Below are 25,194 nucleotides of genomic sequence, written 5' to 3'. Positions count from 1 at the left end.
TTTGACAGCAAAGATACAATGTGGATTTGACTGTTCAACAAAGTAGCTACAAATGCCTCTGAAATTTTATGTGTAGAGTCTAATAAAAGTGATGTTTTAAGTACTTAATCTTATCATATAATTAATATACAAAAGAGTGCGCCCAAAAAGGCACATTTGTCTTTCTGTTTGCTTCTTGCAAAACAAACCCCTTCTTATTCACTATCCTTACAAACTATTGTCTGGAATACAGACTGTGTTCCCGCATTGCACAGTCCCAATTTTGAAAAGTGTTTAATCTCGTCGGCATAGGTAGGGTTACTCCCCGAGCAGTGTGACGCATGGTATGGTATCAGTCACGTGAATAAGAGGAGCCGGAAAACAACTGAGAGTCTACGACACAAGGGAGTCATTCAGAAGATGCCGGAAACTACGTCACTGTCCTGAAAAGACGTCAGCGATAACAGGGTCACGTGACCAGCGCAGGGAACGTCACGAAGCCTTATCGTCGTTTTCTGCCTTGTTATTGGCTCTACCCTTGGCGCGTTGCACTCGCGCTTCCACTGCCGACTCGCGAGCTTTTTCGGATGTAGAGTATTGGCCGTGACGCGACTCCTGACAGACACCTTCCCCTCCTCTCTCGCGCTTTAGTCCATCCCCCTCCCGATCGTTACACGGTTCCTATTTGTTGTTAGCGGCGTGAGGAGGAGATACATCCTGCCCCGCCTCCTCAAAGCTCAGCCAATTGACATACCCCGGGACGCCCCTTGTTCCCGTCCATTGATTGGCTGTGCAGATGAGTGGGTGGTGACAGGCAGTGCGTTGTGTCAGAGGTGTCATAGCGGCCGGAACCGACAGAGACGAAGAGGGGAGATTGGAGCGTAGAGCGGCCCCAGCACCCTGACAGCCGGACTTCAATGAACAGCTCGTCTGTGAGTACCGGGCTACCCCCTTACCCTCGTCGCAGCACCGGCCAATGTCGCCCTGCCATGGGCTCTGTTAGAGGCCCAGTCACCGCGCAGGCAGGTTGTAGCCGGCGTCATGTGTGGCGGTCAGGGGACACAGAGCGAGGCACACCCCTGGGTACGACGCGAGTCGAGGCCGCGTCTCTGGAGGGGATCTCCAGTACTTGCTGACCCGGCCACTCCCGAGCCCCGGGGCTACCACCCTCACGTATCTCGTGTGCTGGTGGAGACCGGCCCGATGTCTGTAGCTGTGCGGCCGCAGGGGCCTCTGCGACCTGGCTACACGTGGGAGGAGGAAAGCGCTGCCTGTGCAGGGAGATCTTATTTCATCTATCGTGTTCCCTGTGCTGTACCTGTGCCCTGCATGTTACACAGCTGACAGCACGGGAGGCAGTGGACTGGCCACGATGACAGGTGGGAGAGGCAGTACGGACACCGTGCCCACAACCTCCATGTGCTCTGAGCTCCTCTTTCTCACCTAACAGCTGTTGCACACTCAATAAACAATGCAGCGAATTCTTCTGTTTTCTAGAATTCTTCTGTTCAGAATTAAATATTTTTGTAGATTCTTTTATATCTTAAGATGAAAATACCAGACGCCTCACCAGCGTTTTCACTAGTTGGAACCATGAATGCTTAATGCTCAACACCATCAAAGTTAGTGCTAATCACCACTGCAGACAGCATTCAAAATGCTTTAAGACAGGGGTGTCCAAACTTTTTGTGACGAGGGCCAGATTTGGTTAGGTGAAAATGTGGGGGCCGACCATTCAGCCTGACATTCTTTGAATCCTTAATCACATCAGAATGGTCCCCCACTCTGCCCCCATTCACTGCATGTCCCCCAGCCTGCCCCTCCTTCACTGTATGTCCCCCATTCACTGTATGTTCCCCAGCCTGCCCCCTTCTCTTAATGTCCATCAGTGCCTCCATTCATTGTATGTCCCCAAGCCTGACCCTCCTTCACTGTATGACCCCCATTCACAATGTACCCCACTCTGCCCCCATTCACTGTATGTCCCCCAGCCTGCCCCTGCTCCCCCTTCTCTGAATGGCCATCACTGCCCCCTCCCTTCTCTGTATGTCCCCCACTCTGCCCCCTCCCTTCTCTGTATGTGTCCCAGCCCCTTGTGTGAGGGTAGAGACTAGTTCCCATGCAGTATAGCTTACAGGAAGTGACGTTCAGTGAGGGCGGAAGTTGTTAGATGCCCTCACAACGTTTTTAAATTTATGTGTAATTCATGTAGGTGTCGTTTATTTTGTTTTATTTTTGCAGCATTGTACCCTCGCGGGCTCGCTACGCTCGCACGCTTCGGGCACGGTGGCTCGCTTCGCTCGCCACAGATTTATATTCCCCCTCCAGGTATACGTGGACCCAGGGCATGATGGGAAAATTACCTAAACTGCATGGGATCTAGACACTACCCTTGTGTGAGCCAGAGGAAGGAGACGCAAAGCAGGCACTGCAAGGACAGGAGATGCTTGGGCTCTCACTGCTGCCCTCCTCCGCTCTGCAAGTTACAGAGCAAGCTTCCCCCTTGCTGCCCCCCTCCCCAAACAATGCTGTCACTGTGATTGTGGAGTAGGGTGATTATATGCGATTGCAGCGGCAGGGGTAGGAAGCCAAACACATCTGACTGTGGCGGCCGGCACCTCCTCACTGCAGCAGACAGCAAGGTAAAGGCGCGCTCGCCGGGGCCCCACCTTTAGTGTCCTGTGCTATGCTTCCCACATCTGATGTTCTGCCCGCTTCCAGCTGAAGGCTGCGGGCCGCTTGAAATGACAGGACGGGGTGCAATTGGCCCCCGGGCCTGACTTTGGACATGCCTGCTTTAAGGGATCTGAAAGTGCATCACCCACGTTGAATGGATGCATCTTACAACTCATGCTGGGTATAATGATTTGGCCTCAATTCCCCCAATTTTTTTGATACACTCTTGATCGATTGTATGTGAATTTGGCATGTTTTGGCATTGTTCCTGCTGGTCATCTGTCAGATCTTACCTGCTGCAGTCAGGATCTAAAAAGGACCCCTTCAACTGGGTACAGATCGGGATCGCATCAGATGCAGATTGTGTGCTCCAGTGCGACCATTGTATGGTAGTCTCACGATCATGATCATTCTGGTGTGTACCTAGCATCACTCACTCAGCCCACCTTCCTAAACTCCATTACATTTCAGGTTTTAAGGATATCCATGCTTGAGCACAGGTGACCAATTAGTGCCTCAGTCAATTTGATAACCTTAGTATCTGGACTGTTCTAGAGGAGTGTTTGAACTGCTGCTGCCTGTAGACTAGTGTTTCTCAACCTCTGTTCTCAAGGCAGGTTTTAGGATAGCCATACTCGAGCAGTTATTTTGACTTTAGCATCTGTGTGCTAAAGCAGGGGTTCCCAACTACCCCCAAAAGTGCATGTTTTCCAGGACTTCCCTCTTAATGTATAAGTGCAGTCACCTGTGAGGAAATTGACAAGAAGGGTGTTTCAACTCAGGTGACGGCACTCCTACATTAAGAGGGAAGTCCAGGAGCAGAACATTGTGTACTGAATGCAATGGGTCATGTTGGAGGGTATGGAAAATGTGCACTTTTGGGGGTACTTGAGGACCATACTTAAAACCTAGACAGTTATGCTGGGTACACTCCGGGTGATAAGTTGAGCGTCTTATATAGGAAACGATTGACTGGTGTGTATCAGCGATATGTCTGTGCACAATGTCGCTTGCGTTGGCCTATCCGCACAGCTTTTGGCCGATATGTCTGTAGATGTATTGGTGCTGTGGGTACCAACTCCCCGTACTCTTGGTGCAGAGGCTACTGGTGAATAAGTGCACAAATGGCAAGGTGAATGTAAATGCCTGGCTAGCTGATGTCAGACACAACATTTCAGGCTGTCTGGCCTGTCCGCAAACCTGACAATAATTTGTTGGCATAGTTTTGCACCCAGCCTTAGTGTTTCTTGAAGGCTGAGGTTGAGAAATACTGCTGATGAAGACTTTCTATTACACAGGGAAAGGCAGATCTTTCAAGCGCCACTTGCAGCTACAAAGTATCAGACCGGATAAAGACTCCATCCTTCAATACACAATATGAGCATAGAAATAGGGGAGTATGTGAAGAAATGCCTTCAGTGTTTGCATAGATCCCAAAATATACATGGCTACCCTAGTTACTGATAGTTGGACATGTTTATCTGCCTGGAATTCTTCTCCTAAGGCAGGGGTTCTCAATCTTTTTCTAGTCACGGCACCCTAGAGTATCAGAACTTTTCCATGGCATTCCTAGGCCCCCAAAAATATATATATCGAATGAAGTAGATTGTGTTTATATGTGCTTCTTAAGGTGGCCATACACACGCAGATTTATCTTCAGATCTGGCTGGTTGGAACAAGAACATGGTTATGTATGGGAGCAAATTACAGTTGACCATTTGCTTGGAAATGCTGGAAACCTGACAAACTGTCACTCATCCATAACCATGTTTTTGTTCCAACCAGCCAGATCTGAAGATAAATCTTACTAGTGTATGGGTACTTTTAGGTTTGGTTATTTGGTAAAGGGCAGGATTTGGCTCTGATTGTACACATTTTATGATTGGCAGCCACCAGCACTGGTTTTGTCCAGAAATAATTGATCATAAATAATTTGATGTGGTCCTGGACGACCAACCCGAGGCACCCCAGGGAGCCTAGGCACACAGTTTGGGAACCACTGTCTTAAGGCATTTTGGGAAAAATGGAACTAAATAGGAACCCTTATCAATGTGCTGGCACCATTAATAGTGTTAGACTGTCATGTTGAAACATCTGTACATGTACCTCCCTTGTACGGATGTAATGTTTGTTTTTGGTAAGAAAACTAACATACAGTAAAAAATTCCAACTAAAGTATGCTTTGATTGGTGACTAGTTGATGTCCCAGCAATCTGTTTGTCAGGTGTGGACTGACTCGGTTAAGTGGGTCTATAAGAGCAACTCATTCTAATACATTGGCTTTCTTTGATGGCTTTGTCTTCATGGGTTGTCAATATCACAAATTTGGGCATTGGACAGAGTAATGTACTGTGATGTATATTTATTGTGTGACCATAGCAGGTAAATTTATGGCTTCTCATGTGAGTGTTGTCTTAAATCTAAATGGTGCTTTAGTATTTAAAGTTCTGGGGCAAACACAATCCTAATCCTCTAATCCAGTGGTCAGGGAACTCGGTCCTCATTACCCCACACAGTGCATGTTTTGCTGGTAACCCAGCAGGTGCACAGGTGTACTAATTACTCAGACACATTTTATAAGGTCCGCAGGTGGAGTTAATTATTTCGCTTGTGATTCTGTGAGGAGACCTGCAAAACATGCACTGCGTGGGGTAATGAGGACCGAGTTCCCTGACCACTGCTCTAATCCAGTGGTTCTGAACCTCAGTCCTCAAGACCCTCAACAGTTTACGTTTTCCAGTTCTCCACACAGAATCACAAGTGAAGTAATTTGCCCTACCTGTGGATCTTTTTCAAATGTGTCAGTGAATAAGGAGTGCACCTGCAGGGTGACCTGGAAAACGTGAACTGTTGGGGGGGGTGGGGTGGGGGTGGGGGGGGGGGTCCTGAGGACCGAGGTTGAGAACCACTGCTAATGCAATGGTTCTCAAACTCTGTCCACCTGACCACAAATGGCTTTCGTTTTTCAGGATGCCTAGCCAGAGCAAAGCTGTAGTCATGACTCACTAACAAAGATTCAAAAGTGGAGTTGGTTATTTTACCTGTGCTTCGGTGAGAAAATCTGGAAAACATGAACTGTTTGGGGTCCTGAAGCCTGAGTGTGTGAATGGTCTACTCTATTGGCATTAACTATGGACAGGAGTGTCTTTGATGGGATGCGTTCAGCATCCCAGGGGACAGAATGCCAGCAGTCACAATACCAATGCAAGCATCCAGACTACAGTCAGGAGACTGATGCTGAAATGCTGGCATGGGAATCTCGACTGCTGGCATTTCATATGCAGGGAGCGGCACCATTTTAGGTGCTAGGGAGGGACTTAGGGTAATGTTGGGGGGTGTGTCAGGGGGGAAGGTAAGTATACTTCCCGGACCCCTATAGGGCTTCCCACTTCTGGGATGCTGGTGCCTGTAGTCTGATCGCTGTCACCCCTACCACCAGTCATCTGTATCATGTATCCCCTTCTAGTGCATGGTGTTCTTTTAACAACTGCTAGCAGTCTTGCGCAGAGCTTACATATTATGAGATCACAGTAAAGGTAATAGAACCAGGTAATAGTTAACTGTTAAGCTATAGCTGTTGTCTTTATGACGAATTGAACAATAATTAGAGCCAGGAGCACAGCTGCTCCCTCCCACCTAGAGGAAGCTGATTTTGCCCTACTTTAGGTGACTCATGTTGTACCTGAGAACATGTTGACCTTCTGAAGTGACTGAAAGTGACACAATCACGGTGTCTTCTTCCCTTGTCTTTGTTAATGTAATGTCTCGATGATTTTGAGTGCTTGGTGTTAGTCACCATATGTTTTATATAGACTGTTAGAGCAACATAAACTGTATTTCTCAGCATACGCTTTCATTGTTTATATAAAGAAAATGGGATATTTTTAAATAAAACCCTTGTGCTTTTAACCAACAAAGATGCTTTACTTAAAATCCAGGAAAAGCAAGTTCGAAGCCCTAGCTTTGGTCTGAAAGTGGTATTAGACCTTTACATTCTCTAGTATCATTTTAGCACAGTATGCTAACACGGTACTAATGTTAGTTTAAGACATTTAAACAGGGTTGGCACTCTAAAACTTTAATCCTGATTATATATTTTTTATACCATCATGTATAAAGTTATAGCGCTGACAGGGTTAGTGTTTTAACTAACATTGGCAGATGAGTGGTATACTGTGCTTGACATTCTGCTACTGGCAGTGTCATGGTCTACATTGGGCATATTGGGAAATCACACCGCTACTGCGTGTAATAATGTTCCTACTTCTAAAACTGGTCACTAGTACTTTTTATTATAGTTACATTTGTTTCATGTTTTGGGGGCACAGTAATGATGTCCATGTGGTTAGTGTTGGACTTTGATCCAAAGTGCTGGAATGGAGCCTTATACTTAAACGCTTTCAATCACACTTGTGACTGGACAGATTATACAGAGGCTCATGTTGGTTAACACAATGCTCAGGAAACACTTTTTTGTAGCTTACTTTATCAGTGTGAAATTTAGTGTTATTCTAATATGCTTCGGAAATGCAACTTCCTTTTGGGAATCCATTCTTGCTTAGTATATTTTGGTAATCGTTTTGCTGTGTAGGAAAATCTGTAAATGAAAATTATGTTTTTGGGAAGTGTTCATTTAAAAAAAAAACTGACAGTGTGTAGATTTTTAAATTTCTACTTTGCAGTCCGTTAAATCTTTCTTTGGAATTATATAAATAGATTTACTTCCCAAATGTACATGTTTTCAATGTGATTCTGAAGATTGTTGTTCAAGCATCAGAGGTTCTATCTCTGGCTGAGGAATGATCGCTATGCTTGCCCTCAGGAGCTATGGATGCAGGGTACTTGGTTAGTACTACATGGTGAGATGTGTGGAAAGTTGCAACATCTCTCCTGTAATCTTCTGATATGCTGTCAGAATTAAACATAACAAACCACTATTGAGTGTTCTCCTAAATTAACATGATGGATGTTAGGTCAGATAATATGGTACTTTTTATGTAGATCATTTTAACAGCAGTAAGGGTGATGTAATGGTTAGCATTACTGCCTCACAGCACTGAGGTCAAGGGTTCAATGCTCACATGGCTCTAACTGTGTGCAGTTTGTATATGCTCCCCGTACTTGCGTGGGTTTCCTCCGGGTACTTCACCTTAGGCTAATTGGCTCCAACAAAAATTAACCCTAGAATGTCTGTGTGCATGTACATGTGGTAGGGAATATAGACTGTAAGCTCCACTGGGACCAGGGACTGATGTGAATGTTCAAATATCCTGTTAAGCGCTGCGGAATGTGTGTGCGCTACATAAAAAACTTTTAATTAATAAACAGCAGTGAGGCATTTGATACGACCCCCCCCCCCAATAAACCTTCAGTATAAAGTACTGTGTAATAGTCAAAACGATTCATTTAGGGGATGGTTTCTCGGACAGATAAGCTATGCTAATATGGAATCATGCTTTTTAATGCTTTCATATTGATTATATTTAGATTGTATGCCCCTCCCCTTTTTTATTTTTTTATTGTGCTAATCAAAAGAAAGAAGTTAAAGCTCCCAACACCCCCCCCCCCCCCCATACACTACAGAGCCTTGGGCCGATTTCACCTGTTCCCGACAGATCTGGCCGAGATATTGTCTCAAATCAGATGCCCTTGATGTCCCATCGTGTCCAATGTGCATCAGACCTGTGTCAGAGGTGGGACCGACTTGGACCCCCCTCCCCGGCGGCTGCGAACAGTGGTGGCATGCTATAAATTGCATGTGAAAGGGCCGCATGCGATGCTTCCCGGGCAGATCGCGGGGGATTGGATGGCCATACACAGCAGTAGTGTATGGACACCTCTGTTGAGCACTAAATTATATTTGATATGAAATTGTCCCCAAATTTGCTATTCAGCTTGAAGTCAGATTCAATATAAATAAGACTGCTTGACTTGTGGGCTTCCAGATATTCAGGAATGCTCCTTAGATAATTGAAGGGTCAAACAAACACGTTCTTTGGGTCTCCCCTTGTATGCTCTGTCCTATTCTTTTAAGATGTTTCTTCCTTTCTATGATTGAAACACAGTAATTGGATTTAGTTTAGTATTTCTGCAAAAGGGAGTTTTGGCCTATTCAGATTTTACTCATTGAATAAATAACAATGAACGTATTCACGGATTATGTATATTACCTGGTCTCTGGGTTAAGGAGTGTCAGCTGCAGATAATATTTTAGACTGAATCCTGAAGATTTGAGTTGTAGCATGGACATCAGTCATGGGGGGGAAATTTGGTTTTGTCTATCCCACATGCAATGAGGATGACTTGCTGTTGCAACAATACAAGGGGGAAATTCAATTGTTCCTCTGTATGTTGTTGTCCCCCACAGATGTACATGATGCATCAGCCCCAAGCCGAGGGGGGGGGAAACTGGATTTAAGACTTCCAGATGAGAACTCTAGACGGGTTGAGCCATTCTGCACAGATAAACACATAGCTGTCATGTATGTTAAATGCTAATGGGCATCTGATCAGAACAACAGTTTACTATCCCTCATATACACTTATTGATCTCTACGCACAGCGCAGTTGAATCACCACTTAGGGGTCCATTGTATCTTAGCATTCTTGGTTATAGTCTGGACCATTTGTGGAGGGACGGAGGAAAGCGGAAGAGAGGAAGGTCAACATCTAATGTGTTGCTGGAGACTAAAGGATTCCAGCTATTAAGATTTAAGGATTGTTTTTGCCTTTAAAGTATTGCCCCTTTTCATCTATGGTCCTGCAACTTTCAGGCTATTACAGATGGGTGAGAAGGCAGAATAGTTGTGTGGTTATTGGGGTAAATAGGGCAGTGCAGCAAGATGACAGGAGAAAGAAGGAAGTGCATATGATGGTTAAGGAGATATCTGATAAGAGGATTAGATATGTCCTGGCTCTTATTGACCTCTCTATCTGATCACATGGTCATTCAATGTATGTTCAACCAGGTGTGCCCACCACCTGTCTCAGATTTTCCCCAATTTTTTTATTTAAGCGTATTTTAAAATAACTTTGTCTGCCAAATATCTCTACTGTCTAACGATTAGTTTATTAAATATTGATTTCTTAAATTATTTACCAATTGCGGCTTATTTGCTAATCCAGCTATTTTAAGTGTCAATGGGGTTATTAAGGAATTGCCATGAAATTTGGACCCCCTAAGACACCGTAACAAAATGTATTTGCCTTACATTTTGCATTACAGTGAATACGCAAATTTAGAATTCGATGCTAGGTTAAATCGACACTAGATACCCAATATTTTTTTTTTTTATATTCTGAACAAAGGTATACATTACTACCACTGTACTCTGTTCAATAGTGGATAAAAAAATAATAATAAAGTTGACGTTCGATTACTGGTGTACCCCATGCATAATTAGCACAAGAAACCATAACCTTTTAAAACTTAAACTGAAGTTGAGTCAACAAATCACATTAGTTTTCTCTTGTTTGGGATCACACGGTGTCACATCGCATGTCCTTTTCCTGCATTTGCAATGCGAGACACAATTCTGTGATCTTGCTGCGATGACTGGGATCGCATACGATACATTGTATGCAAAAAGACTGCATACAGTGTATAATATGCGGTCAAGCTGCCAGGTGAGTTGGCAGATTATCGCATGCAAGATACCTCGCACTAGTGGTTGGGGACTTTACACTGCGATAAAAGGAACAAAACACTTATCACCTCTTGAAGGCCAGGACAACACATTTGTTATTTGGCTTTGTTTCATGAAGTGTACCATCACATCTTGTTCCTCCTTATTACATTGAATAATCTACCCAATCTACCAGCTGCTATCATACACTGCTGCTATGTATGTTAAGGTTGCAGACCACGTTTCTCTAAATTTTTTGTAACTGTGGTCATAGTGACATGAACTCTGGTTCCTGCTTTCTTCATGTTGTCTGCTGACAATAAATGTGTGTTACTACATCATTACTAATAGGCTGAAATTTGTGATGAATACATGTTGCTGGCAAAGTCATTGCATTTTCTAGACCACTGTGCTGCTTGGTTTTGCAGTCTTGTATTTCATTTTGTGACATATAAAAAAGCTGTCATGTACATTTTAATTTGCTCAGCTATGCAGGTCCAGATGTGATGGGGTTCCACTGCTTGCAGACTGGTGCAGGTGGCTACTTATTTAACGGTCTCTCCAAGCCATCACATGGACTCTTACCATAAGATCTGGCAAAAATCCGTTTTGATAGAATGTTGAAGTCCTCTTATGACAGAAGTTCAAAATGTTTTTGCAGGTCTTGTATTGTGCACTAAAGTAGTGGCCATATTCCAATTTTGGTAATAGACTTGTTAATGGTTTCTTAACTTCCATAATGAATGCATGCACAGTCATGGCTACATGGTCACTGGTATCTGTTATAAAGCACAGTCTCGCATATTAAAATATACATCAAATGGGGTGGAGTGTTGCTTGTGAAGGGGTATGGATCATAAGGTTGACAACTATTGGTTGACTGAAAAAGGTAGACACAGTAAAGGATGACATGGACTAGAGGTTTCCATGGGTCTGTCGACATGGACCCCCAATTATTGTAACTCGTATCCTTGCATGGATCGATTCGCTCACCATGCATTGGACGTGGTTTCTCTCTGTTCCGCACACTTTAGTGTTCCCAATTGTAGTTGATGTGTGCATCATATGAACAAGTTATGTGAATGAAAACAAAAACATTTCTCAGCCTTTCCTCTTGACCAATAGTGGTCAACCTATTGACTAGCGACCTAAAACACACAATCTCTTGTGAAATGAGTTGCATCCTGACAAATAAATGAATAGTTTTCTGCAAAATCTAGTAATACAATCGCTTCTGTTTTTTTGGGCCAACTGTTTACTTCAACTGGCGCAGGTATTTAGCCTGTGACAATGCCGTATACCAGTGATGGGGAACCTTTGGCCCTCCAGCTGTTGTTGAACTACACATCCCAGCATGCCCAGCTACAGTTTTGCTGTCTGGCCATTCTAAAACTGTTGCAGGGCATGCTGGTATGTGTAGTTCAACAACAGCTAGAGGGCCAAAGGCTACCTATCCCAGCTGTATACAGATGGGCTGTTGTATCATCAACAGCATCACAAATAGCACATCCACATTACTAGTGATTGTAACCAATTTACTTTGGTCTGTGTGGAAGCACTGCTTATAATTAATTGTGTTCACATCATCCATGTCGCTATCATGAAAAAAACTTTTCAACTGGTTTCTGAAGTGCTTCCAGACCTGAGCATTGTCACATTGATCAATCTTATATGTTTTTGAGACTGTAGAACAAACAAAAATTTTAGTTGTGTCTTTGAAGTCCATCTTTAGTGGTAGAGCATCAACCAATAATGTTAAGTTTTGCAAAAACACAGAGAATGCATACCTCTTGCATAAGGAACAAAACTAAGACCATACAAGTTGAATGTCTGGAAAGCAGGATAAAGCTCTCCAATATAGGAAAAATTAGATTGTTGACTTGCTATGCTTTTAAAGTTCATGGTTTGTGTTTAATTATATACAGTATGCAGTACAACAGTAATTGAACACAAGCTATTCTCCGCTATAAAACAGAAAACCACACTGTTTTTTTTTTATAGTAATGCATATATTTTTTTTTTAAAGCATCCTAAAAATAAATAAATTAGGGTATCCAATGTCAATTTAACGTGGCACTTTTTAAATTCTGTTTGAAAAACGTGTGTTTTGCTGTAACATGAAACAGAGGCATATAGGGAGGAAAGGTTAACTTAGGGGTCCAAATGTAATGGTGGTTGCTCAATAAACACGTGATACTTCCATTAAAATGGATTAAGAAGCTGCGAAAAGTACATTGAATAGATGGAAAAATCAATATTTAATAAACAAATTGTCAGACATTTGAGATATTGGCAGAAGTTGTTGTTGACTAGTCTGAACTAAAAAAAAAAAAAAAAGTTAAAACTGATATAGGTGGTGGACATTTCCTTTTTTTAGGAACTTGAACTCCTCGGGAATAATCTTTTTAGCACTTGTTGCTACATATCCATACATGAGTACTGGCATTTTCCTAATGACAGCGATTAACATAAGCTTGTTGATATTTGTGTATATTTAACCTGTTGTATCATCAAAGTATATATGGTATGCTAAATAAGACACTGTAAATAAGTATAGTCCTATACTCAGTCAAAGATATTTGATTTGTGCTTTTATTAGTATGACCTCCTGGTTGGTCCAATTTCAGCAGCAGGCAATAAGATAAGCCGTAACATTTAAACCACCTGCTTAATGTGAAGGTCCCACTACCAAAACAGCTCTGAACCATCAAGACTTGGACTCCAAGATCTCTGAAGGTATCCTGTGGGAACTGTCTTCAGTAAGTTCTGTAAATTGCAAGGTGGGGTCTTTATGGTATATACCTGTTTTTTCCACCACATTCCGAAGATACTCAATCAGATTGGAGGCCTCTAAATTCCCTAGATTCCAAACAGATTTAATTATTTTCCATGTTCTTCCGAGATCGTTCCTTAACAATATTTGCATGGTGGCAAGGGTGCATCGTAACAAGTATGATGGTGAGTGTGGAAGTAGAAAGATGGTACTTGTGTAGTTTCATGGGGCCGTGCGTCTGAGTCCCCTTGCGGGGCTCGCACGCTATTTAAAATCAACTCCATGCCAACATGGATAGTGGAGGTGTGAACTATCCATGTTGGCATGGAGTTACTTTTTTTTAACATCGTTTGTGGCGAGCGTAGAACCCGGAAGTAGCCTGGCGCCGTGAAACTACGCAAGTACCGAAAGATTGACAAATACAGTATAAAACACTGCGATTCTAAAACCCCGTACAAACGGGGGAGATATATTGCTGAGCAATATATGGCTGAGCAATATATTGCTCAGTTTCTCCTGTTCATCAGCGACTAGAGATGGTCGCTGATGAAAAAGAAACTGCCGGGGGGAGCCCGGCAGTGGTAATCAGCTGGTCGCAGGAGCATGTTCCTGCGACCAGCGATCACCACAAGGCAAAAACGGGAGCGCGCACCCGGCGATAAATCGCCGGTGCACACTCCCATTGCAGGCAATATGGTCGCTAAGCTACCATATTTCCTGCGATTTAGGACAAAATCGCCCCGTGTGTACGCACCATTATAGATAGATATTAGTAAGGGTCAAGTTGCCTTGCGGCACAAGTTTGTATGTCCACGTGGTGCACTTTTGTAGCCCTGAACTTTCAGGTTTTTGTTTGCAGCATAATAGGGTTGTGTACGAAAAGTTCGGGACGAGCTGTGGGTGACTGGAGATACTATTGCTGGCATTTAAATGCTGTTGCAATGGGAATTCACCAGACTCTCACCCAATGGGACCTTTCCATTCATAATCCCCTTTACCATTTTTTTTTATATACATGCCTTTTTGTTTTCCAATTTTATATAGTGAATTCAAATGAAGCAATGTAAATATCTATACTTAATGCTTTAGAATTTAGATCCCATTGCATGATGTATAGGAAAAATAAAGTTGTTGAAACTGGACTCCTTAAGCAACCAAATGAAAGTAAAGGGTTGCTTTGCCTGCTACTAAACTATACGATTGTTCTTTGTGCTTCAATAAATAATCCTCATGCTAGGTAATCTGTTTCCAGCAGGGTGCTAGCCTCTATTATTCTCGGAGTGCTACATTTCAGTTTATTGCTGTACGGTACATGTAATCCATATTAACATCTGATAACCCTTTCAGTGAAAATTGTGATTGCATTGTACTGTTCAAATGTTATTTCATCTCTCCTGTCAGTGATGCTTCCATTGGGGGGAGCTGAGTTGATGTCAGCTTTAATGCTTTGGAAATTGTTTCTTCCCAAGAGACTGATCACTTTATCTGCAAAAACAATTTGCAGAGTTTCCACTCATTGCATTCCACCTACTGATATAATCCTGCTCACATGCAAAAAAAAAAAAAAAAAGGAAGTTGTGTAAGTGCAGTTTAATCTGTGTTTGCAATGACAAATATTATAAACCTCGATGCACAGTACATATCCCTTGACAAATGCATACATATTGTGCAAAAGCACAGCTTTTAAAAACTGCCCACCTAATTTGTGGTATGCCTGCGTGCTCTGACACAACACCTGCTTCACTTCACTTTAGATTCTGTTCATGATGATCTGTCTTAAGCACTCTTGAAATGTCCGACTGAGCTAACCTTTTCCACCTTTGATCACTGTGCATTGAATTCATATTCTTTGTTCCCCACATGGGTCTTCTGGCAAACTAGATGGTCTGAGATTACAAGGAGACAGTGTGTTTTTAGCTGATATTTAGGGGTCACAGAGTAAAACACACACAGGGACAAATTGCAGGATGTATCTTCTAGGCAGCAGGAAGGTGAACATAGCTGCCACACACACTGCAAGCCAATTTCACTATAAAAACGCTTTGCCTGAGTGCATTCTCAAATTTCTATTCCTTCCCCTCTTGCCCTTTTTGAAGCAGCTGAACGTCCTTGTTTATTTGGCAGGGTAGCATTTTCATGCTAATCTTACCAGGTCTCTCAGACCACAGTAACCACTTGCATGCGACTCTTTGATATCTTGAATGTTGTAGAACAGTGCACCTGTTTTTTGGGATATTGTTTATCTAGAGCAGTGGTCAGGGAACTCGGGGGTAGATTTTAATTTTTTTATAGCGGTGCTAAGAGCGTCGCTATAACAGCTCCTGCTTCACCTCAGTAGAGAGGTGAAGCAGGAGGGGACACCGACAAGATCTACTAAGATCTTGCCCGCCAAAGCGGGGGAGCGCTAACTCTCCCCTCCGGCGATGTCCCCTCCAGTTAACACTGACGTGCTGTCTCCTTCCCCCCCGGCCGGCTGGACTGCGCATGTGCGGGATATCGCTACTCACGCGAGAACCCAGCAGCAGGGACAGAGCAGTCCCTGCTGTAGGCATAGGGCATCGACGCCTGCAGCTGTCGAAGTCGATAGCTGCAGGCGGCGGAACGGTCAGCGATGCTGACCATTCAAAAATTAGATATTCATGATGCGCCCTGTAGTAAAACTAGTACATGCGCTATGATGCCGTCCCCCCACCGCCGCCGTTACAGCACCCGCACAGCGGGTGTGATAGATCAGGGGGAAGCGCTATCCCCTGCCATAATGCACGGGGATAGCGCATATTCCCCTGATCGTCAGATCATAAATCTACCCCTCGGTCCTCATTACCCCACGCAGTGTATGTATTGCAGGTCTCCTCACAGAATCACAAGTGAAATAATTAACTCCACCTGCAGACTTTATAAAATGTGTCTGAGTAATTAGTACACCTGTGCACCTGCTGGGTTACCAGCAAAACATGCTCTATGTGGTGTAATGAGGACCGAGTTCCCTGACCACTGTTCTAGAGATAGACTAGTGATGGCTAACCTTCTCACTCCAGCTGTTGTTGAACTACACATCCCAGCATGCCCTTCATCAGTTTTACTATATGGCCATGCTGATGCAGGGCATGCTGGGATGTGTAGCAACAACAGCTGGAGTGTCAAGGATAGCCATCACTGCTATAGACCAATATAACTTGGCTGATAATTGTAGTAAATGAATGTGGATGTTTAGTGTTTTGTCTAACAAACTATCCTGCTTTTCTTCTTAACTGCCTGTCAATTGGCTCTGTGTAATTGGCACCTGACCAAGCAATTAAATTGTTCTGTTTGGGTGTGAGCACCACTGATATTGGCATTTCTGCTGGAGACTACTGCTGTGGCCAGGTCTCTGCATATTCCATGCAGTCTGTCTGACTGCCTGGGATCTGCTAACATGGCCCTCCAAAAATGTCTGCCACCTTTGAGTAGACAGATGCTAAAGGTCCTACTGCGAGAGCAGTGTGTGCAGGACTACCCGGAATGCAATGTCGGGGGTACTGTAACTAGTTGATAAGTATACAGTAATGCTACAGGCCACATTTCATGTATAAAATATTTAAGTCCTTTATTCCATTATAACTGGTCTATAGTTTTATATCAAGCTACTGTATGTATAATCTGAAATATTGAATAATTGTTAAGATGAGTTAAACCTATTCTCCTCTAGCAAACCTCTTGACTGTGCATTCATTGCTGTGCTGATGTGGTGTGGAAATGGACAGTCTTTCTTGGAAAACAAGCCGAGAGATCTATTTTAAGGGTTGGTTATATGATTCTCAGAAGTGGTTATTGGTTGACATGCGGAACAGAATACTGGCTGTCGCCTCCTGGTAGGTAGCCACCCTCTTCCTGTAATGCCCATTACAGGAACTTCTGTTTTCACAACACAGAAACATCTCATGTATGCAGTTCAGCGTTTACACATGGAAGAAAACGGGCACGCTATAGAATTAATGCATGCTCTCTTCATGGGTAATCTCTTTTGTTTATTTTTGGTTTACTGATGTATTGTCGTGGCTTTTTAAGAATGTTAGCACATTGTTATGATCATTTTAGTTTTGCATTTGATACTCATGGCATCATGATTGATGGCATCACTGTATTTATCATTTACTACATAGTTTGCTAGGGATTGCCTGTGATTAGTTTGCTTGTTTATTGTATGAATATATTTTTATTTATTTATGCTATAATTTTTAGTGTTGCAGTAAACTCTTCCATCCCTTGGTAATAAAGTGTTTTGACATTTGAAATATCGCAAATGTTTACGAAGATAAGGAAAGGTTACCTTCTGCGTGGGCTACATGTAAACCTACCTGCTGACTAGCCTTTAGGTTTCTATTATTGAGTTGTTATGCTAGAAATTATGCCATGTTTTTCTTAAAATGCTGTTTCTGTAGAGGGGGGGGGGGGGGTGTTCTGAAAAAATATTCACGACCTAGTCATGTGCTAACATTACTGTGTCTTGATCTATTGTTTGCAGTGGTCGTGGTGGGGGTTTATACCTGCACTTATGCTGGCCACACATCAGACCAACTTTCCTCCAACCATCCAACTAGTTGGTTGGTTGGACTTAAAATCTGGTACTGTATGGGGGCAAATGCCAATAAGCAATTTGCTCACAAACTCAGGAGAATGGACAAAAACATTCAGTGAAATTGTTTAAATCAAATAGGTCCAACTACAGTACCGTGTCTGAGTGACAGTTGTTGTTCATTTTCTGATTTAGGAAACAAATTACAAATTACATTTGCTCCTATCCAGTACCAGGTTTTTATTCCATCCGACCAACTAGTTGGATGGTTGGAGAAAAGTTGGTCTGTGTGGCCAGCATAAGGAAAGGGTGAGGCCTTAGTTGTGGGGATTATGGCAGTAGGAGAATAACATTAATGGAGGCAACGTCACCATAGAAAACCTAGTAGCCTTTCTTAAACATATTGAAAGCGCAGAAGCTAGTTTAAGATGGGTTTTATTACAGTATACTAGTGTACAGTTATTGTAGTGTACAGGTACTTTTTTGGGAACCCCACCCTATGATCTACCACATACAGTACTAGATGATGATTCATGCAGTAGTTTCACAATTGTTACAAATACAATGTACATTATATACTAGTGCTTTATACTAGAGCACAGGTTCTCAACCTCTGTCCTCAGGGCCCCACAGTTCATGTTTTCCATGTCTCCTCACAGAATCCCAAGTGAAGTAATTGGCCCCACCTGTGGATCTTTTAACATGTGTCAGTGAATGAGTATGCCTGTGCACCTGCAAGGTGACCTGGAAAATGTGAACTGTTGGGGGTCCTGAGGACTGAGGTTGAGAACCACTGTACTAGAGTTATAGTGGAAACCTCATATTCCTGTATGTAAATTACATGTTCTGTCTGGCCCAAGGTTTGCACATCTCCTTTAAATGGTGTAGTCCAGTGGTTTCCAAACTTGTTGAAATCACGGCACCCTGGGGTATCAATTTTTTTTTTTTCATTTCGCTCCAGGATAAAAACTTATTGAGAAATGTAGAAAAAAATAAATTACGTAAATTGTGTCATCCATAGATTTAATTATGTGGGGAGGTGACAGGATTCACCTCTGTTGTTCCACATAGTTTGGTGCAAATTAAGTTTTATTGGTTTTGAATACAACAGGTATATAAATGATTTTTGGTAACAATATCGTATGGTATGAAATGGTTCAGAATATCCACATACCAAAATGTACAAATGTAATAATTGGGTAGAGAGGTGAAGGAAAAGGGGTAGAGCCAGGGAGGAAAGGAAGTTTGGGGAAGGGGAGTACTCCGGGTTCTTCTAAATAGAATTATAGTTAGTTTATTTGAACCTTAAAGCTAAAAGCAGAGAGTAACAAGTAACCGGGAGAGGAAGGGCCTAGGAATCATGGGGAGCCATGATATCACTATAAGACTTTGTATTCCGAAAGGCCAACCAGCGGGACCATGTATCCCCGAACTGAGCATGTCTAGAGGAAGAACTCCATCTCACCGGTATAATTGATTCAGCAGCATTATTGAAGCCGGCACAGTAGGGATTTTTTGTATCTTGAGGGGAGCAGAGGAGAGGTGGAACAACCAAAATAGTGGGTCCGTGGGGACATGGTCTCCCAAAATAATCCTAGAGAATTTGAAAATCTCCGACCAGAAGGGAATTATGAGGGGGCATTGCCACCAAATGTGGAATGGATTACCAGGAGCCCCAGAGCACCGCCAGCAGACATTAGGGACCCCGATGCCCATCTTGGAGAGGGTGTCTGGGCATCTGTACTAACGGGACAACAACTTATATTGAGTCTCGCGTACCCCCACACTTGTGGAGCATGCATGAGCCAAGCAGAAAACTTTCTCCCAATTGGTTTCCCCTACCTCCTCACCCAGCTCCCGATCCCATGTTTCCGTGAAATGGGAAAGTTTGGAGCTAGCATCGTCCAAAAGGAGGTTGTAGAGAATGGAGATAGTGTGGGGACACAACTAGACACCAAAAATAATAATGTAAAACTAGTGTCAACCTTCTTCCGGTCAAACATTTGGTATTGATGTATGGCCTGCGAGCCCTGCCATTGTTGACCCCATGACACATGTTTTGTCCCATTTTCATATTGCTTGCGTTCCCCTTATGTTGCAATAAACTGAATCGTATATATTTACACCACTAGTTTTTTATTTTATTTTTATTTAAAGTGGGTCTACTGTACTAGAGACCAGGAGTTTGCAGCATTGCATGACTTGAATATGGATTCCTATTTATATGTATGCCTGGTACTGTTTCCTAGCACGGCCACAACGATTTCTATCGTGGTGGTCGTGTCGGAAAAAATCGTGTCGGTCGCGTCGGGTGCATACCAAAACGCACACGACGCGACCGACGCGATGTACCCGATTTCTCCATAGGCTTCAATGTTAAAATAATTTAACATTGAAGCCTATGGAGAAATCGGGTCCATCGTGTCCATAGGCTTCAATGTTAAATTATTTTAACATTGAAACTGAGTCCATTTAACATAGTAAAAAATGGGTAAAGGGCCAATATGGGCCATTTCTCATTGGGTATGGCCCCGTCAAGTGTGTAAAAAATAATGTCCCCCCATTCTGGCCGCCACCCCCACGATTGACGCGAACCCGAAACGTTGCGAGCTGTGGCGTCGCGCGTCCTACGACCTTTTCATTCCCCTACTATCCACGTCGGCGTGGAGTTGAGAATAGATTAGTGTGGCGAGCGCAGCGAGGCGAGCGGACAGCTGTGAAGCCCGCGAGTACCTGTGAAGGTATCCGCGTCCCCTCGCGGGGCTCACCACGCTTCGGGCTCGGTGGCTCGCTGCGCTCGCCACACTAATCTATTCTCAACTCCACGCCGACGAGGATAGTAGGGGAATGAAAAGGTCGGAGGACGCGCACCGCCGCCCCTCGCGGGCTCGCTGCGCTCGCCACGCTTCGGGTTCGCGTCAATCGTGACGGGGCCATACCCAATGAGAAATGGCCCATATTGGGCCTTTTCCCATTTTTTTCCTATGTTAAATTCAATGTTAAAATTTAACATTGAAGCCTATGGACAAATCGGGTCCATCGCATAGGCTTCAATGTTAAATATTTTAACATTGAAGCCTATGGAGAAATCGGGGGCATCGCGTCGGGCGCGTATAGGCTTCAATGTTAAAATATTTTAACATTGTAGCCTATGGGGAAATCGTGGGCATCGCGTCGGTCGCGTTGTGTGCCTTAAGGCACACGACCGACGCGATGTACCACAGTTGTGGTTTTTTCAAGGGAAATCGCGGGCATCGTGTGCCTTAAAGTTAAGGCACATGATGCCCGCGATTGTGGCCGTGCTAGGAAACAAGTACCGTATGACTAATATTGGGTGTTTTATATAGAAGGGTTTGGCATTTCAGTTGCATTTTTTTATTTGATGCTTTCGTTTGCATGTAGCAGCAAGTGTACCTGACTAGTGCAAGGTTTCCTTGACTGTGTGGGTGACCATTAATAAGTGTGGCACATAAAACAATTGAATTCCCCCTTGGTCTCAGGAAATGCACTGCCATTTCACCTGTGCCTGGTGCGTTTTTTTAGGCACAACCATGCCAGCTGTCCATTCTACTGATCTGATCACTTTTTATGGGGCAGCATTGACAAGTGTTTGATACTCCCAATAGTTTGTTTGCCATTACTAATAGCAAAATGCCAATTTGACATTCAATTAACTTTTTTTTTTTTTTTTTTTTCATATATGCAGTAAATTCTGTCATCTATCACTTTAACACTCTGCATACCTTTTTCTGCAGCACTTCAACTGTATGTTCATGACTGTTTGGAAATGTGATCACACTGCCCTTTCCTACAGTATCTGGATTTGTAAGCTGATCAGATTCTCAGCTGTTGTAGTATGTTTAAGGAAATCTATTGAGTGTAGCAAATGGCCTTTGTCCAGCTACATGTTTTGGTAGAGATCCAAGGTAAAGGTAGTAAGGCAGGAGTTGTACATGTGGGGGCGGTAGGGTCACAGTCCTGAATATTCACTCCCCTCTTTGGAATTCTTGGCCCTGCTTCAATCACATGTCAGTGCTTTAAATTAAACATGAGGCAACCTGATTATTCAGGTACAGGCTGCCTTTTCCAAGTAATAAAATTACGCTGTCCCTTCTCCTTGCAAAAGCACAGAGTGATCTTGCCTTCAGTTTCACAGAACAACTTGAAGCTGCAAAACTATGTGCTGCATGTACAACCGTGAAGGTAATACTTCCAGATAAAGCCTGTCAGTAAGATTAGCAGGAATTTACTGCCATACATCTTGTAGTAATGTGTGTTGTGTTCATCCTAGTTTAGCACCTTGTACAGAATACCTCATTTTTATGCTTTGCAGCAAAAAAAAATCTATTTTTTGCTGCTTTTGTTAAAAATACATACGTTGTATTGCTATTTTGTGCTATGTAATTTTAGAATCTTAGTTATTAACAATTCAGTTATATGGCTCCTCTTAAATACATTGGGGAATTTATTGAAGTAAATACATCACCACAATTCTCCCCATCAGTCGCGAATACAGTGTGTGACCACATTAATATTAACTTTTGCTACCTGGGTCTCTTGTCTTATTAGAACTCGCCACCCCTGGGGTGCGGGGTTGTTGTTGTTGTTGTTGGGGTTGTGAGCTGAAACGATTGTGCCAGCAGCTGATTGCACCTGATTGGAGCAACAATTGAATCGCTCCATTGGATAGCCATCTATTGGCTGCTGGTGATAAACTATTGACTTCAACCCTCTGTGCTAGCTTTTGTTTTTTTTGCATTACTGAACAGCGGGACCTGTCTGCATTCTAATGCCAAGTATCTCCTGTGCAGTGTTATGGCTAAATGCAGAGCACATATCTGTATTTTACATTATGTGTATTAAATAAAGTTTTCCTAATTGAACCATCACAAAGCCGCAAACATGTGAAACCTGTTACTAAACATGCTCATTTTGCTCTCGAAAGAAGCACTTAATTTCCAGTCGGCTCTCCTCCAGTCGGCTCTCCTTGTACAGCAGATTTATGGCATTACTGTTTTTGGTCTTCATGCAGCCATTGCCTTTGAGCAGGTTGACTGTATTTAAATGAGCTGTTGGCAGTGCATTTTTGTGGGTGTGGTGCAGATCAGTATACTTTGTCTGTCTAATGAGCTTTCTGCATGATAAATCACAATGTGATCGCACAGTCCAACATAAAGTAGTGCAGTGTCCCATCATAAAAAATGACTTATTCTATTTTCCCCATTAATAGCCTAAATGTCTGAGTGATGGGTCCTCCTGTTTAGCACCATTGTGACATGCTTCTGGTTGATCATTGTTTAGAAGTCTTGTACAATGTACCATGAATGTATATCAAATTAGATATCTAATGCAAAAGTACAGATCTAATGCCAGTGCGAATAGAAAATCGAATCTAACATCGAATCAAAAGCAAATCGATGTGTGTGTACAGGGCTATAGTGTGATCGCATACAGCACCGTAAGACGTTTCTTGTATTGATGATGCTCCTTGAACCGCCCAGCACCTTATGTGGTCCTTTTGCATACAGTGTATAGTATGCATTCCCAGCAAGTGCTTCGGTATCTGACAAATCCTACGTGCAGCTCTTGCAATCTCCAGCTCTGATCAAATGCGCTCGGCCACGTATTGAATCCGAGGTGGGGAAAAAACATACGATTTGACACTCTTCACCTGATTTTTGGGCCCAATTTGTCCAAGTCGTGTGAAAAGGGCTCAAATTGTTCTTGTGTATGGTCGGCTTAGGGCATGCCAACCTTTTACGTTCATGTCAGTGTAAAAAAAAAAGCCTTTTGTAGTGTCTTACACATGGTTAAGTGACCTTGATTCAGAGTTCCTTTTAAATATATTTAGCCCTAATGATATTCTTTTAATGTTTATTCTCCACGGAAATGGTAAAATACTCGATTTCCAAACTAACATTGCGTGTGCTGTGATACTGTGTGCGCGCATAGTAAAGTACAGATACTAGAGATATACATGAGCAAGATTAGACTGCTTTATTAAGGGGGGTATTTAATCTCCCGACGGGGGAGATGGCTGCGGGGCCCTATTCAATGCGGTCATCCCCGACAGCATTGAACAGGGGATCTCGGCAGAACATGCCCGACTTCACAAGCAGTCGGGCTCGTTCTGCCGGGAACTGACAAGCTCCCAGCTGCAGCTTGCCTGTTCCCGGCCACAGCTCGCGGCCATGCACCTTCTCGTCCCGCTGCAGGCAGGACATTAAATCCTGCCTGTAAATTCTTGATCAAGCAGTCCCAGAACAGGACAGGGTCACGGCTGTCGGGCCAGCTAGACAGCCGTGACCCAAGATTGAATACCCCCCCTAAAACTATAGTCTTACTACTGTATTGTGCCACATGTAGTCCATGTTATCATATGCTTCATGACAATGGTTCTCAACCTCTGTCCTAAAGTACCCCCAACAGTTCACGTTTTCAGGTCACACCGAATCACAGGTGACATAAGTGGTTCCAACCTTAATCTTTTAAAATGTGTCAATGAATGAGTGCACCTGCCAGATGACCTGGAAAACATGCACTGTAGGGGGTACTTGAGGACCAAGATTGAGAACCGCTGCTTTATGACATGTACATTTGCATAAGTTTTTGTGCCTCATGACTTGGCAGCATATTGGATTGCTGGCACAACTGAGTCACCCTGGGAAAGATTAACCATTTTTTATGTGTGGTTTGGGCTTTTGATCAGGACTAGCCTTTCAGGGTTACACGTGTGTAATGCAATGGGAGGTCATTAACTTCCGCAGGTTCACTGACGGAATGAGTTATGATAGGGTGTCCTATTAAGTGAGCCATGTCAAACAGCATGAGGCCTGGCCAAGCTGGCTGTGTGTGCAGCCTATTGAACCACCTGTTAAATCATTAACTTAATAATGTCTCTTTGACCCATAAGAATATAACTGTACCATGTTTATCTGGTATAGCTTTTGCTTCCATATTGTAGAGTAATGCTGCCCATACATATGTGAGATATCGCATGCAATCGTTAGATTTCGGCCACATCTGGCGATAAATCGAATGATTGCATGCATTTTTAAGCTGACATTCGACGCGATGCGCAGGCACACTGTTGAATGTTGCATCGATAGATATTTTGACCTGCACATAATATTTATCTAATTGCATGTGGCTATTAACCACATGCAATTGCTCTAATGCAATCAGCGGCGGGGCCGGGATGGGGACCGGAGAGGTGGCGGGGAGCCGGTACCTTAATGCTGGGGGGAGGCATGGTAGCTGTGTAGCGGGGACCGGAGTGGTGGAGCTTTCAGGTGGCGGGACTCGGCAGCAGATGACTGAAATACTGGACGGTCCTGTGATTGGCTGAGGCCGCTGAGAGAGAGCTCTCTCAACCAATCAGAGGGCAGTCCAGTGTTTCAAAGTCGCTGCTGCTGACAAGTCCCGCTGCCTGAAAGCTCCACCAGCTCCGGTCCCGCCTACACAGCCGCCACACCACCCCTCTTCCAGCACCCGATGTCCATCACAGGATGGCATGCGATATCGGGTGCTGCACTGGGCACCACTTGATTCGATAAGATGCGATATCTCATCACATCTGATCGCAT

The 25,194-nt window shown here is 43.5% G+C and overlaps 1 protein-coding gene across 1 annotated transcript in view; it reads left to right on the top strand.

Annotated features, from left to right (window-relative positions):
* Window positions 1–753: 753 nt before the first annotated feature.
* PTP4A2 (protein tyrosine phosphatase 4A2) overlaps window positions 754–25,194 on the top strand; it is a 46,917-nt gene continuing 22,476 nt past the window's right edge. Inside the window, exon 1 of the mRNA XM_083173708.1 lies at window positions 754–911. The gene's annotated coding sequence lies outside the window, so the exon portion shown is untranslated. The remainder of the gene's footprint in view (window positions 912–25,194) is intronic.

This window comes from Crinia signifera, chromosome 2 (assembly GCF_055691185.1).
Source record: "Crinia signifera chromosome 2, ASM5569118v1, whole genome shotgun sequence".
Lineage (NCBI taxonomy): Eukaryota > Metazoa > Chordata > Amphibia > Anura > Myobatrachidae > Crinia > Crinia signifera.
This window is presented reverse-complemented; position numbering and strand designations above follow the sequence as displayed.